This window comes from Protopterus annectens, chromosome 14.part0, assembly GCF_019279795.1.
Source record: "Protopterus annectens isolate FY-2018-M chromosome 14.part0, PAN1.0, whole genome shotgun sequence".
In the NCBI taxonomy this organism is placed as follows: Eukaryota; Metazoa; Chordata; order Ceratodontiformes; family Protopteridae; genus Protopterus; species Protopterus annectens.
The window spans coordinates 279276366-279290678 of NC_056748.1; positions in this window are offsets into that span (position 1 = coordinate 279276366).

Consider the following 14313-nt stretch of genomic DNA (forward strand, 5'->3'; position numbering starts at 1 on the left):
TCCTAGCTATCAAGATATAAAAAACATGAATTATATACTTAAATTTTAGCCTCATATTCCTAGCTATCAAGATATAAAAAACATGAATTATATACTTAAACTGAATGAAATCTGTGTCTTAAATATAACATTTGGGAACAAGAAATAAGTAGAATTAAATGGGCAAAACAATAGAAGAGCTAAAAGAAATTTGTTGTTTTCTGGAAATCATTATCATTTAGGAAAAGGGTTCATTTGATAAACTCAGTTTTAATGGTAAAATAGCATATTTAGCAAGTGTATTTATGTTTCCAATGGTATTTGAAATGGAATTATTGCAAATTATTTTCATTTATATGGGGTTCTAGACTGAATCTAGTAAAAAGAAGAATTGCCTGTGTAAATAAAGAAGAAGGAAATTTAGGGTTAATTAACCTAGCAGTATATTTGCCTCATTAAATTTATGTGACGTGAATAAATGAAAATGATGAAAGATTAGTTGTAAAAATGGTTAAATATAAGTATAAAAATGGACATGGTAAAAAGGAGTAAAAGAGAAAATGAAGGTATAAATGAAGAGATTTAATGTTAAGTAAAATATTAATATGGAAAATAAAAACTGATGAAATTGAAAATGAGAGAAAAATATGGTATATGAATGTAATGATACTATATTACTTTGTCAAACCATGGGAGAAGCTAGCAGAAGGTAAAATTAAAGCCATAAAATAAGAAGTAAATGCTGTAACGCAAAATAGAATATCAAGATTTTTGTGGAGACTGGTAATACATAAATTACCAGTAAAAGACAACTTGCCATATAAAAAGAAAAGTGAAATGGGTTTATATTGTGGGGAAGAGGAAAATACTAAGCATATGGTTTTAAAATATAAAATAGTAGTGAAATTATGGGAAAAGATCTCTAAACAAAAATTCTTTGAAGATGTAAAAAAGTGGATAAGATAAATGCAGGCGTGATTAAATATGGATATTATAGGAACAGAAGTAAAGAATATGTAAAAAGATTGTTTTATGTTATATGGATCATATGGAATGAAATGATAAATGAAATTATGTTCAATGGAAAATGTATTTTGACAGTGATATTGAGTAAACTCAGATGGCTATGTCAAAAGGAGTGGGGGTGCAATAAGGATAAAAACTTGACATAAAGCATGAATGTATAACAAGTAAAAACAGAGGGTGGAAAATTACAATTTTGTAAATATGTAATATTTTGTATATAGGTATAAATTTTGTAAATAATGTTTTCTTGTATGAATAAAGGACCCTTATTTGACAAGTGCTCTGGGATCTTTAAAATCCACCTGAGCTACCATCAACTAAAGCAAATAAAGCCTCAATTTAACATATTCTCTGAAGGATTACACACTCAGGAGTACAGTACCCACTTTATGCTTCACTGCAATGTCAGCAATCCATCTACCTAAGGTGAGACTACAACCCACAGCCTTCTGCACCAAAGGCAAGTGTGCTACCTGTTGGGCCACTGACACTGCTTTTATACACTTGCCTATGTACCTGTGCTTTCCATGTTTTCTCATTACATGTTATAATATGGACTAATGTATCTACCAACTAATTTTCTGAGTTGATATGATATTTTCAATTATCTCTATGCCAGGCTGTAGAAAGCTTATTTGGGGATAATATGTTATGCCTACAGTCTGAGAAGAAGCCATGCTTTAAAACCATGATTCAGGCTTTTATCTGGCTATGCAGGCAGAATGAAGTAATCTGATGAACAATGACATACAGAGGGCTTGTCTGTGTTAATTCAGCTCATAGAATAAGTTATGCCTCACTGATTTTTTTATACTGACTCAAAAACATAAAATAATTCTTTATTGCAGGAGTCAATTTGCCCAGCACCTCCAGTGGCCTCTGCACAACCCTCTTACTTACATATACCAACTCCATTGTCACACAGCAGTTGAGAATAGTGGAAAACCCCACTGCAGTATACCTCTCAATTTCTTAGCACAAGAAATTTGGAAAAAGCCAAAAATAATGGAGAGACAAAGGTCCAAAAATAGGGATACATTTTAAAAATTTATCTTACAAATTTAGAAAGATGCTAAAATAACAGGTGCTGTTCTAGTATGCATTTTCTGAATGATAATGAAGTCTTCAGTCCTTAAAGTTTTTCCAAAAAAAACACAAATTGTATGAGGAACAGACTAAAACTCTGAGGCAAAAGTCTGGACATTGTGCAAAAATCTGGACAGTTGAGAGGTATGCACTGCAGTGTACTGCCAATTTGCACAATACATGTGAATATGGTTTTAATGACCCAAAGAGAACACATTACAACCACTCGTGAAAAATTCTTGTTAAAGTGCAGGAAGGATATGGCACACTTGCCTTTGGTGCAGAAGTCTGTGGTTTCATTCCCACACCAGGTAGATCAATTGCTGATACTGCAGTGTAGCATAATAGGGTGCTGCACTCCTGAGTTTGTTGTCCTTTGGATGAGACATTAAACCCAGGACCCATATGCCTGAGTTAGTGGTACCTCAGAAGGCTGTAAAAGATCCCACAACACCTATCAAAAAGTGTAGGGGAAGGTGCCCCGGCCAAATTCCCCAAAGTAGTATAAATACCACCTCAGGTGTCCCCTGAAAGAGATTCCTAGCCTAGTGGTATTGAACTCCACCATGGATGATCCCAAGCCCAGCTGCAAAAGGAGGGGCATGGTCACACTTCCACAGTGACCAGAACTGGGGAAACCAGAGGAAACCAGGCAAGAAACCACATGGAACTTTGAACAAACTCATTTGCTCATGCTGCCACATCCGGGGTGAATCCAGGGTGCTGGTTAGAAGTGGGCTACTGGCTGAAGACAGTTCATTACACCGAAGTTGGAAACCCATATCGCTATGCAGAATGTTCAAACTGGCCACCATGTCAGTCAAAAGGACATCATTGCCAAAAAACTCATAAAATGCAAAATTGTGATTGCTGCAGTTATGACTTACTGGATCTGGAACATTGAATGTCCAACCACATATAGCCAATGAAATAATGATGCTGTACTAATCTGCTGGCAAGAAGTGAAATGCTGGCATCAGGTTTATGGTGGCTAGCTTGGCTGCAAGAAGCATAATTACTTTCCAGCCAATATCAGACCACTTGGCAGCACTCACTGTTGATGGTACCATCAAGATCCACATTCTGTCCATTTATGCAAAACTGAGATGAGTCCGGACCCAGCCAATGATAACTTCTTTAACCAGCTCCAATCCATGCTGGGTTTGATACCACGGACCAAGATGGTCATCTTGGCGGGAGACTTCAATGCCCATATCTGCAAGGACAGGTCTGGTTGGGAAGAAACGATGGGTAGATTTGGCCATGGGAACATGAATGATAATGGCCTGTGCCTTCCATCCTTTGCTGCATCAAACAATCTCATTGTGGGAAATTGCCATTTCCAGCATCCCTGCCAACACCAGCTAACATGGTGAAACCCATCTAGTGAAGACTCAGCAACTCAGCCATAATAGACAACATCCTGGTCATCTCCCACTTCCGATCATCATGCAAGGATATCTGTGCTATGCGAGGACTAGACCTGTGGCTCCAATCATTATCCCATCCATACCATGGTGCAGCTTTGCTTACAGTGTGTAAAGCGCAAGTCATCACTGCCAGCCAGGCTGGTCTGGAAGCAACTGATGGCCCCTGCCCACAAACAAGAATTCCAGATCACACTGCCAAATTGGTGAGCAGCATTGGCACAAATGGAGGACATGGATGAAACGGAAAAGCAGATATCAAACTCTATTATGGAATGTACCAAATCGCTATGTCCACTCCATCTGCTGCCGAATGCAGCTATGAATATCTGATGAGTGCCTGGGTCTCGAAGGAAGCAGGTGAAGCTGGTCAACTACAAAAGATATTGGCAGCTCAATCAAGAAGTTTGCCAGAGGCTGAAAACAGAAAGGGAAGCATATTGGAGCCAGGTAGCAGCCGACCATGACAAGGCAGCATCCAGACATGAGTACCACATCCTGTACAACACCCTCAAACAACTGAGTGGGAAGACCAAACCCACCAGAGACAGCATCAATAAAGTGGATGGGACATTTGTGTGCTTACTTTGTGAACACCTCAAATATTAGAATAATTCTTTCAAGAGTTTTACAACCATGACAAACCTCATGGACCAATGGTCAATCCACCATCCATCCATCTCCCTGTGGTCCCAGCGATGGATGCAAAATCAACAGTTGAAGAGGAGAAATCAGCTATCAGAACACTGAGAAACTACAAGGCACCAGGAGTAGATCAGGTCACTGCAGAAGCAATCAAGGCTGGAGGTGATATCCTGCTCCACTGACTCCGCACACTGATTGAGCTGCTATGGGTTATGGAACAGATACTATCCACATGGAAGAAGGCCATCATCATACCCATTCACAAGAAGGGGGACAACAGGGAATGCACAAACTACTGTGGCACCAGCCTGCTGTCCATCGTCTGCAAAATGTTTATGAAGATCATAATCTCCAGGCTGCAGAAACACCACAAGCAAATTAGCAGGAAAGAACAGGCTAGATTCAGACTAAACAGAGGATGCCATGATCAAATCTTTGCCATTTGTCACCTAATGGAGAAAAAAATTCTGTGTGGACAATGTGCAGTTATTGTCTTTATTGATTTCAAGTCTGCATTGACTGGATCCACTGGCCTGCCCTGTGGAAGACAGTGGAGACCGAGCATATGCCGAAGAAAACCAACAGACTCCTTCAAATGTCATTGAAATAAACTGTCTGAAGAGCTTACCATCCAAACTGGGGTTGGGATGTGGTCTCTCCACTGCTGTTCAACATAGAGCTAGACACCATCATTATGATAGTATTCAAGGGCAGGAGTGGAGTCCAGTACGATAAGGTCCATCCTGTGACTGATCTGATGTTCAATGATGACAGTGCCATTTTCACATAAAGTGATACTGAGGCCACAGATATCCTCTACAACATTGCCCACATCGCCCAGTCATATGGTCTATGGATAAACGCAGATATACCAAAGTGATGGCAACAGATGGGTCACAAGCCACCATTTACCTCAGGGGAGTTCAGCTCAAACAAACACAAAAATTCAGGTATCTAAGTTTGCTGGTCCAGAAGAAGGAGGTGGCATCAAAAGCTGAAGTCCTTAGCAGGATTGGACAAGCCACTGCAGCATTTGCCTTGCTCAAGTGGTGTCTGTGGAAGTGGACAAACATCTCTAGCACCACCATGATTTGCCTTTTCCAGGCACTGATTTTGCCAATTCTCCTTTATGAATCTGAAACATGGATCCTCCTCAAGCCAGACCTAAACAAGCTTGAGGTTTTCCAAATGCGATGTCTGCACCAGATCTTGGGAATCTTGTTTTGTGACCACATTAGAAACAAGAGCATCCAGACAACAGGTGATCAGAGTGAATGATCAGCAAACAGATCCAGAACAGGAGGCTGAGCTGGTTTGGACACATGTGTAGGATGGACATTGACAGCTTGCCATACAGACGATTATGGTGAGAACACCCCATGAACTGGAGAGTTCACAAATCTTCAACAAAAAGGACATGGGCTAAACTGGTTGAAGAGGACCTGAGGAGCTGGCAACTTGATCTACAGGATGCCAGAAACATTGCCATAGACTGAACAGCATGGAAATGTGTCATGAAGAAAGTCCAAAATCCAGCAGCACCCACAGCAGCATACCAACTACAGGGTCGGCTACCTCCTCTGGCCATCAGCTAAGGACGAAAGAAGAAGACGTGGTGTTAACCCAGTCAACAAAACATAAATACACACACACACACACATACATATATATATATATATATATATATATATATATATATATATGTATATATATATATTTAGATAGATAGATAAATGTACACACCTACATATTTATATATATATATATATATATATATATATATATATATACAGAGAGAGAGAGGAACGAACTGTAGCTATATACCAAGAAACAACCATAAAATAATAGGTATTTCCAATTTATGACTGAGCATAAGGATAGTGGGATAATGAAGTCATTCTCTGGTACTCAAACAGTTTGCATAGCAAGCAAAGCTGCAAAACTGGCTTAGTGTATGACACAAGTTTGTCTCAGTTCATAAGCAAAAAACACTCCAATGCACAATAGATCACCACCACAAAGGATCCAGTAGAAGCCACGTATATTAAATCCTTGTAATTAATGGATCACCCCAAATGACTAAAGAAAAAACTGCTCGCAAGTATGGCAGGTGCAAACAGCCAAACTAAAGCACAAAATTTCAAAAACAAATGGCCAGCAACAACATGTATTAAGCATTCCAGTATTTTATTAGGTTATATTAACTACAACATACCACTTTCAGCATACCTGCCTTCTTCAGTGATGAACAACAAAATAGCAAATAACCATTTATATAATAACCCCCTTCCATCTTCCTGTTAAATCACTTCCTCTCAGTCCCAAAACATTATATATTATGAAAAAAATCATTAAATCTCCTATTAGTTCACTTCTTGTTAACTCCAACATCATTTGGGCCTATAAGGAGTAATCGGGACTTGCTATCTAGGTATTGTCGACAGTATTTTTTGGTCATTTAGTGGACCAATATGTGTGTACATATTTTTTGGGAAATGGATCGCCTTTTTTGATGGAACGCTTTCTCTACTTGGTGGTAATGGATTATGTTTGGGACATTTGCAGTGTAACAACTTTTGCTTCATGTCTAGCGTTTTGGGATGGAGCGGCTTTTTCTATGAATACAGTTATGATGATATTAGGCGATGTGGGGATCATTTTGCAGTATTATAATTGAACTTATCTATGTTTGCACTAATGGTGTTATCAAACCTTCTGTATGAAGAAATGGACACTTATCCAAAGGGACATTAATGTTGAATTCAGAATTACATCAACATCAATTGGTTTATTATGTTAATATTTTATTAATTTGTTAGTATCACTATATTGAATGATTATGACATATGTGGAAGGTGCTAGGCATTTAACTCCTTGATTTAGGCATGTTTCTCTCGGATAGATTGCCAGTGTGGAATAAGTACAATTACTACCCACTGGGCAGAGGATTTGATTTTCTAATTTTAATGACCTTGTATCCTTAATAACATTAAGTTTGAGACTGATTTGGCATTAAATACTATAAATATATACATGTCCTCTATGGGAGTCATTTCAAAACATTAATATCTATTTGGGGCAATTCAAATGTAAGTGTTTGGGATGTTTCTACAGCCATTTTGGATATTGTATATTATGCCTTTAAACAAATATTCATTTTTGTATGTTGGGGTCCTTGGACTTTGAAAGGAATGCCTTTGTGTTGAGTAATTGTGTTAAATAAGCATACATACTATTCAGACTCACTTTAGATTATTGGGACATAGGAATTTTATTTAGAGCTTCAGGGATAAATTTTCCAAACACCAAACACTCTCAAGACCACGCAAGTAAGATGAGGTGCATGGACTAAACCAAGTAATCCAAGAGAATCCAAAAAGAAAGTCCAGCACCAGGGAAGTTTAGAACAACAATTCTTTATTGTGGCAACCCAAAAAGATAAAGCAGACCAGTTTTCGCAATAATAGAGCCTTCCTCAGTGCATAAACTAACACTGATTAATGCAACAATTAAATAGTGCATTACTACATTAGAGTCTTGAGCTTATTGGTTTATACCAAATTAATTAAGTTCATTGAGGCCTGGCTTAAACAAAGCACCCAGCCTAACTATCCAACATGATTCCTTCTCATTTAAAATAGAATGACATCCTGTTTTGCATGATTTATTACCTTGGATTTTGTCTATAATTGTAAATTGAAAATTGGCAGTGCTGTGGATTAAAGTGTGTTAATACAAAGCATTGGATAACCTCTTATTTCTAATATCACTGAGATGTTCACTAATCCTGAGTCTCAAAGGCAAGACATTTGTCCTACATAAAAAGCAGAAGAAAAACACTTTGCCAAGTAAATCACCCAGTCACTACTGCAATTACCAAAATGTCGTATCTGATATACCTTGGGAGAATTATTGCTAGTAAATTCCATAGTTTGAGAAATGTGTACACAAGCACTGCAATGACCACACGAAATGCTGCCCACTGATTTGTCCCCAGATAGGGTGACTTGTTGTTTATTAGATGGGATGGAGTGTTTATAGTGAGTAAAATAAGAGTTTATTGTACGGCCCTTTCGGTAGGAAAATAGACAGTGTGGTGAAAGCATTTCTGCTAATTTTTCATTGGCCAACAAAATGTCCCAAAGATGGTTTATAATGTTTCTAAAACTATTTGTATTTTGTCCATAAGTTGTGACCAAATGAATAGGTTGAGAGATTTGTGTATCCCTGCTTGTAGATGTATCCCTATACTTAAGTAGTTTATTTCGGTCTTGTTTTTTTGCAAATGCACAAGCCCTTTGTATTGAGTCTGTAGAATAACCTCTATTGATGAATCTATGGGTTAGATAATTTATGCAAATGGTATAGGCTTCATCAGTAGAGCAAATACACTTAATGCATAAAAATTGGGACTTAGGAATGTTTTGGATGATGTGGTGGGGGTGATGGCTAGAGGCATGAAGCAGGGTATTGAATTGAGGGAATTTTCTGATAACCTCTGTTTTAAGTGTATTATCATCCTGTCTGGAAATATGAACATCCAAAAATGTGATTTGATTATAATCCCAATTTAAAGTAAATTGACTACCCCACTTATTTTCATTTAAGTATTGTACAAACTTCTGCACATATAACACATCACCCCTCCACAGCATCCAACAATCATCCAGATAGCGTCTCCAGATGTCCATATTCTGTAAAAATATATTGTGATTATCATCATAAATCAATTGCTCTTCAATGTAGCCCATGAAGAGGTCAGTATAAATAAGAGCAAATGATACTCCCGTAGTCATTCCTCAAATCTGCCAATAGCACTTCCATGGAAATAAAAAACACTTTTAGTGAGAACATGTTCAGTTAAGCAGACTAATAGGGTATTAAATGCAGGAGTGTATAGTTCACCTTTGTCTAGCCAAAATTGGATGGCTTCTAATCCTGCCCAATGTGGGATATTAGTGTATAGGGCGGTGACATCTAATGTGTGTAGAAGCCAGCCCTGATCCAACTGAATGTCATTAATAATATTTAGAAATTGAGTCGAATCTTTGATTCTAGGTCTAACTAGGGGTAATAATGGTTGTAAATATTCCGTAAGGAAGGTGGATAGTGGTTCTGTCAGAGATCCTGTACCCGATATGATTGATCTTCCTGGTGGTTGTGTAGGGTGTTTATGTATTTTAGGTACTAGATAAAGGTATTGTGATTTGGGATCTGAAACAGTTAACTGATACCTAACACTCTGAGTAATAATCCCTTCTTCCTGTGCCAATTCCAGAAATGAGACCATTTCTTTGTTAAACTTAAATGTTGGGTCTAAGGGCATAAACATGTAAAATTGGGCATTAGACAGATGTTTATCAGCCTCTGCACTGTACATGGACCAGTCCATGATGACCATTTCCCCACCCTTGTCAGCTGGTAAGATCAATAGGTCATGGTTATTACTAAGTTTGTGTAACACTTCCTGTTCTTGTTTACTAAGATTGTGAGTAGTATTGTTGTATACATTGTGATTGAAGTGTAATTCCTTCAAAATACACTCCTTAAAAACTGAAACATGTTTATCCATGGGAGGCATGAAGCTAGATTTGTGGAAATGAAACCCAGTATTTCTTTGAGCTGGATTTGTACCTGAAAAAAACTATTTCAAATTAAGAGTTCTTATCTACAGAATTCATTTATATCATTTACTAAAGCAGGTTCAGAAACAGAAAATGCTGGGACAAAATTTAGACCTTTATTAAGCAGTTTTATTTCCACATCTGAAAGTGTCTGAGAAGAAATATTGTATACATTATTAATGTTTAATGTGATAGAATCTTGTCCAAAAGTTGTTGAATGTTGTGTACTTCAGTGCTTTCTGCCCCCCCTATGTCTCTTGACCCCAAAGGGTCACTATTAGATCTTCTCTTGTCAGCTGGAGACACCTGGGTAGAAATTGATTCTATATCAGTTAGAGAAGAAGAGTCATCTCCTGAAGTCCCCCCATGGGTGTTCCCCCTGTTCCTCAGTATGGATCTAGGTCTTTTCTTTTTATTAATATGTTTGTGTCCTGTGTCTTGGAATCTGACACTCTTATATGTGCCAAACGGTTTCCCTCTATCATAATCTAGTGTATCTTTGTTGAATTTCTGTGTTTTCTTCTTTATCAAATGTTGCTCCAGGGATGATAGCTCAATGGCCAAAATATTCAGGTGTTTCTTAAAAAAAGGTTCCCCTTCATAAACTCTTACGTCATCACAGTTATTTGTAACCTCTGCAATATACTGATCTATTGTTCTTTCATAATAGGAAATCAGAACATCAACAAATGTCATTGATGCTTTATGTTAGGCTTAGACCCAATCTTGGGATAGTTTTAAATCTACCTGACTGACCAAGGGTTGGATGCGAACTCTTAGGCCCCGTGGTATAATATCCTTAAGTTTATACGGCTTGAAAAGCTTCAAGTGCCAAATGTTGGACCTAAGTGTTTTCATACTTTTTGTGAGTTTGTGAAATAATCCTTCACATAAAATATCAGGATTATTCATACCCAAATGTGAATTTTCTAGGCTTGATCATCTCAGACCAAAAACCTCTAAATTATCCCGGTCTGCTGAGAGACCTTCCAATAGTTTTGAAAAATCCATATTGTAAATTAAAGGTTGATATAATTTCCTAAATATGTAGGTGTACCCACATTAACTACTGTTGCACAAACAGTTATTATATATCTAACGTAAACAGTCTGGATCAAACTTAGACAATATACCAAGTTATCAAAAGGATTGCTCCCAATAGAGAATTGTCCCTAAGACATTGTCAATGATGAAAGTCATTGTTTGTCCCTCTAGAATTGTTTTTGTATAGGACCTACGCTGACCCTAGTCTGTATGGGTTTGGTTAACATTTGATAGGGCTGATATAGACATTAATCAACATTCTATGCTGGATGTTGAATTAGTATTAACATTTTTCTTTGGGGGTGTGGTCCATCAATTTATACTCGCCAATAGTTTATTGATCACCGACAGGCCCCAGGAGATATTTATTTATATAGAGGTTATTGTTTTATACACTATTTTGGAGTTGAGGCATTTGAATATTCTGTAGATGCAGTGACTTATCCTTGATGGCTGATATGCTATGGGATGTCTCACTAAAACGTACTATTGTAGTGTTATAATCTATCTACAATAGTAATATATATTGATTGTGAGGCTTATTGTCATGGATCTGGATTCTATTTTACAGGGCCTTTGTGCCGACAGGAATGACATACGTGCATTTGGTTTGACAAGTCCAGGTGATGGGAACTTGGATGTAGAAAAGATGGATCCAGTTGACAGATGCAATCAATTATTCCATAAACTGGGTAAAAGTATGAGAACACTACGTATGAATGTTTGGCATCTCAGACTATTCAAAGCTTATCAAAGTAAAAATTTTGCCCCTAGGGGGCTGAGGGTGAAAATACAGCCATTGGTGGGTAAGATGGATGATACACTAATAAAGGAATGGGGCCTAGCACAACAAAATGCCTAGATGTCATTTGTACAGGTGCTAATGAGCTATTATGAGAGGATGATTGATGATAATATAGGGAGATGAAAGTGGTATGTGAGGAACTTAAGGATTATGTTGGTCAACCCTACTATGCTATATGCTTGAATAAGCTTACAAAGAACTTATTGAGCTTCAAGAAACAAATGAAGGAGAAAAAATATGTAAATTTAATAGAGATATAGAGGACTATCAGAGGGGGAAACCATTTCATTATCAAAAGAATGTTACATTTTTGGATATTGATTAATCAATGGCAGGATCAAAGAGGAAAAGATCGAGATTTATCCTCAAAAAAACAGGTACCAATTATAGTAGTACCTCTGGGGAGAAATCTTCAGCCACGGACACGGAGGGTTCTAACACACAGGAATCACCTATTCCCAAGAAACAACATAGACCACCCTTTAGACATGGTAAGCACAGGCGTAGGAGAAAACACAGGAATAAACATGGTAGAAGGTCTATTACAAACATTGCTGACCCGGTAGAGTGTGATTATAACATTCATAACATTTCCTCAGTGGAAATAACAGACAAACAAAAACTACTCAGTAAAGGTCTCAACTATGTTCCTGGTTTCTTTTCTGTTGAGAATGATATGGTTATTGGTTAATGATGTTTTGAAGTTTTGCCATAGATTGAATCTAAGATTATTTTTTGGTTCTAGGGATTCCTCTCATAGATCTACTGACTTTAGGTTTTCCAAGTAGGATTTCACCCCTCCAATGAATAAACATGTATCGATATTTCAGCAAGCTGTGCTCAAAGAATTACATTTCATGTTGTTTCAATTCAAAATGCTTGCCCCATAATCTTACAGTTAGTGAACAACAAGCCTTGAGTGAACTTAGGAGTAACAAGAGTATTGCCATATTGCTGGCTGATAAGGGTGGGGCAGTGCTCATTATGAATATGGATTATTATCTGGCTGAGGGAAATAGACAGCTGTCTAACCCTCAGCATTATATGCATATGCCTATGGACCCCACACCCAATTTTAAGAAGGATATTGACTTGTTTCTCCAACAGGCAGTAGATAAAGGAGTCATTAAATATACAGTCATGCAACAACTGATGGTGAGTGACCCACAGAAACAGATTCTATATTTACTGCCTAAAATACACAAAAGTCTGGACACACCTCTGGGTACGCCTGTTGTCTCAGGTATTGGTTGCTAGACAAAACCTTTATCTGCATTTTTGACTAAATATTTGAAGCCCCCTGTTGAATTTAATAAGAGCTAGAATACAGGACATGACTCAATTTTTGAAAATTATATCAGATACACAATTGGAACCAACATGGTTACTATGTACCCTGGATGTGAAGGCTCTGTATACAAATATCCCCTATTGGGCAGGCCTACAGGCACTTCAATACTGGCTAGAGAGGGCCAATATATATCCCATGGGTTTTAATACATTGTTGATTTGTATGGCAGAACATGTTCTATCTAAAAACGTGTTTTACTTTCAGGGTGAATGTTACTAGCAGATGCGGGGTACAGCGATGAGGGCTTCCTTTGCCCCCATCTATTCTGACCTATTTATGAGATACCTTGAAGAACATTTAATATATAGTGATAGCCATAACATCTGCCTGAATGAAATGGACATTTAGAGGAGATTCTTAGATGACTGTTGGTTAGTGTGGCGAGTGGACAGGAAATATTTGTTGGAGTTTGTACAATACTTAAATGAGAATAAGTGGGGAATATAATTCACATTAAATTGTGAAGTCAATCAAATTAAATTTCCAGATGTTACAATCATAAGGAATCTGGATGATACACTTCGAACTCAGGTGTTCAGAAAGTATCCCCAGTACAACAACCTGTTATATGCCTCTAGTCTACACCCACAACATATCATCAGGAATATACCTAAATCTCATTTTTTGCGCATGAAAAGAATATGCTCCACACAGGATGACTTTAGTTCATTTCAGCAGGATTTGATTCACTAGTTCAAGATCAGGGGTTATAGACAATAACATATCCTGTCTGCCAGTAACTGGGCTTCTAAACAAGAGAGAATACAGTTGTTAGAGTATAAAAGTAAAACACAGGATAACAATAAGGATACTATCAGGTTTGTTACAACTTATGGGCGGAATATTAATCTAATTATTCATTCTATAGTTATGACAAGAATCTAAATGGCACTGCTCAGATATGCTCTGAGCTACAACAGAATGGCATTAAATATACTGATCCCAAGGATAGTGCCAATATCCTGGCAGATCGATTTAGTGCCAACTTCACATCCCACTCACCCCCTAAAGGGCCCATCTCAATACCAAAAGATTGCCAAATTTGGGTAATCACGGCCTCACAGGTAGAAACCGCACTCTCCAAAGCTAAGAATGCAGCATCCATGGGACCAGATAACATCCCGGGCTGTGTACTACATGAACTACAAAATTAACTGGCACCTCACCTAAGTGTCATGTATAATCATAGCCTCATCTCAGGCTTCGTGCCCACATAATGGCGCACAGCTACAGTTATCCCACTCCACAAGGAGGCCCGGGAACTACCGTCCCATCAGTCTGACGAGCCTGATCTGCAAGAGCATGGAACGCATTATCATGGAACTT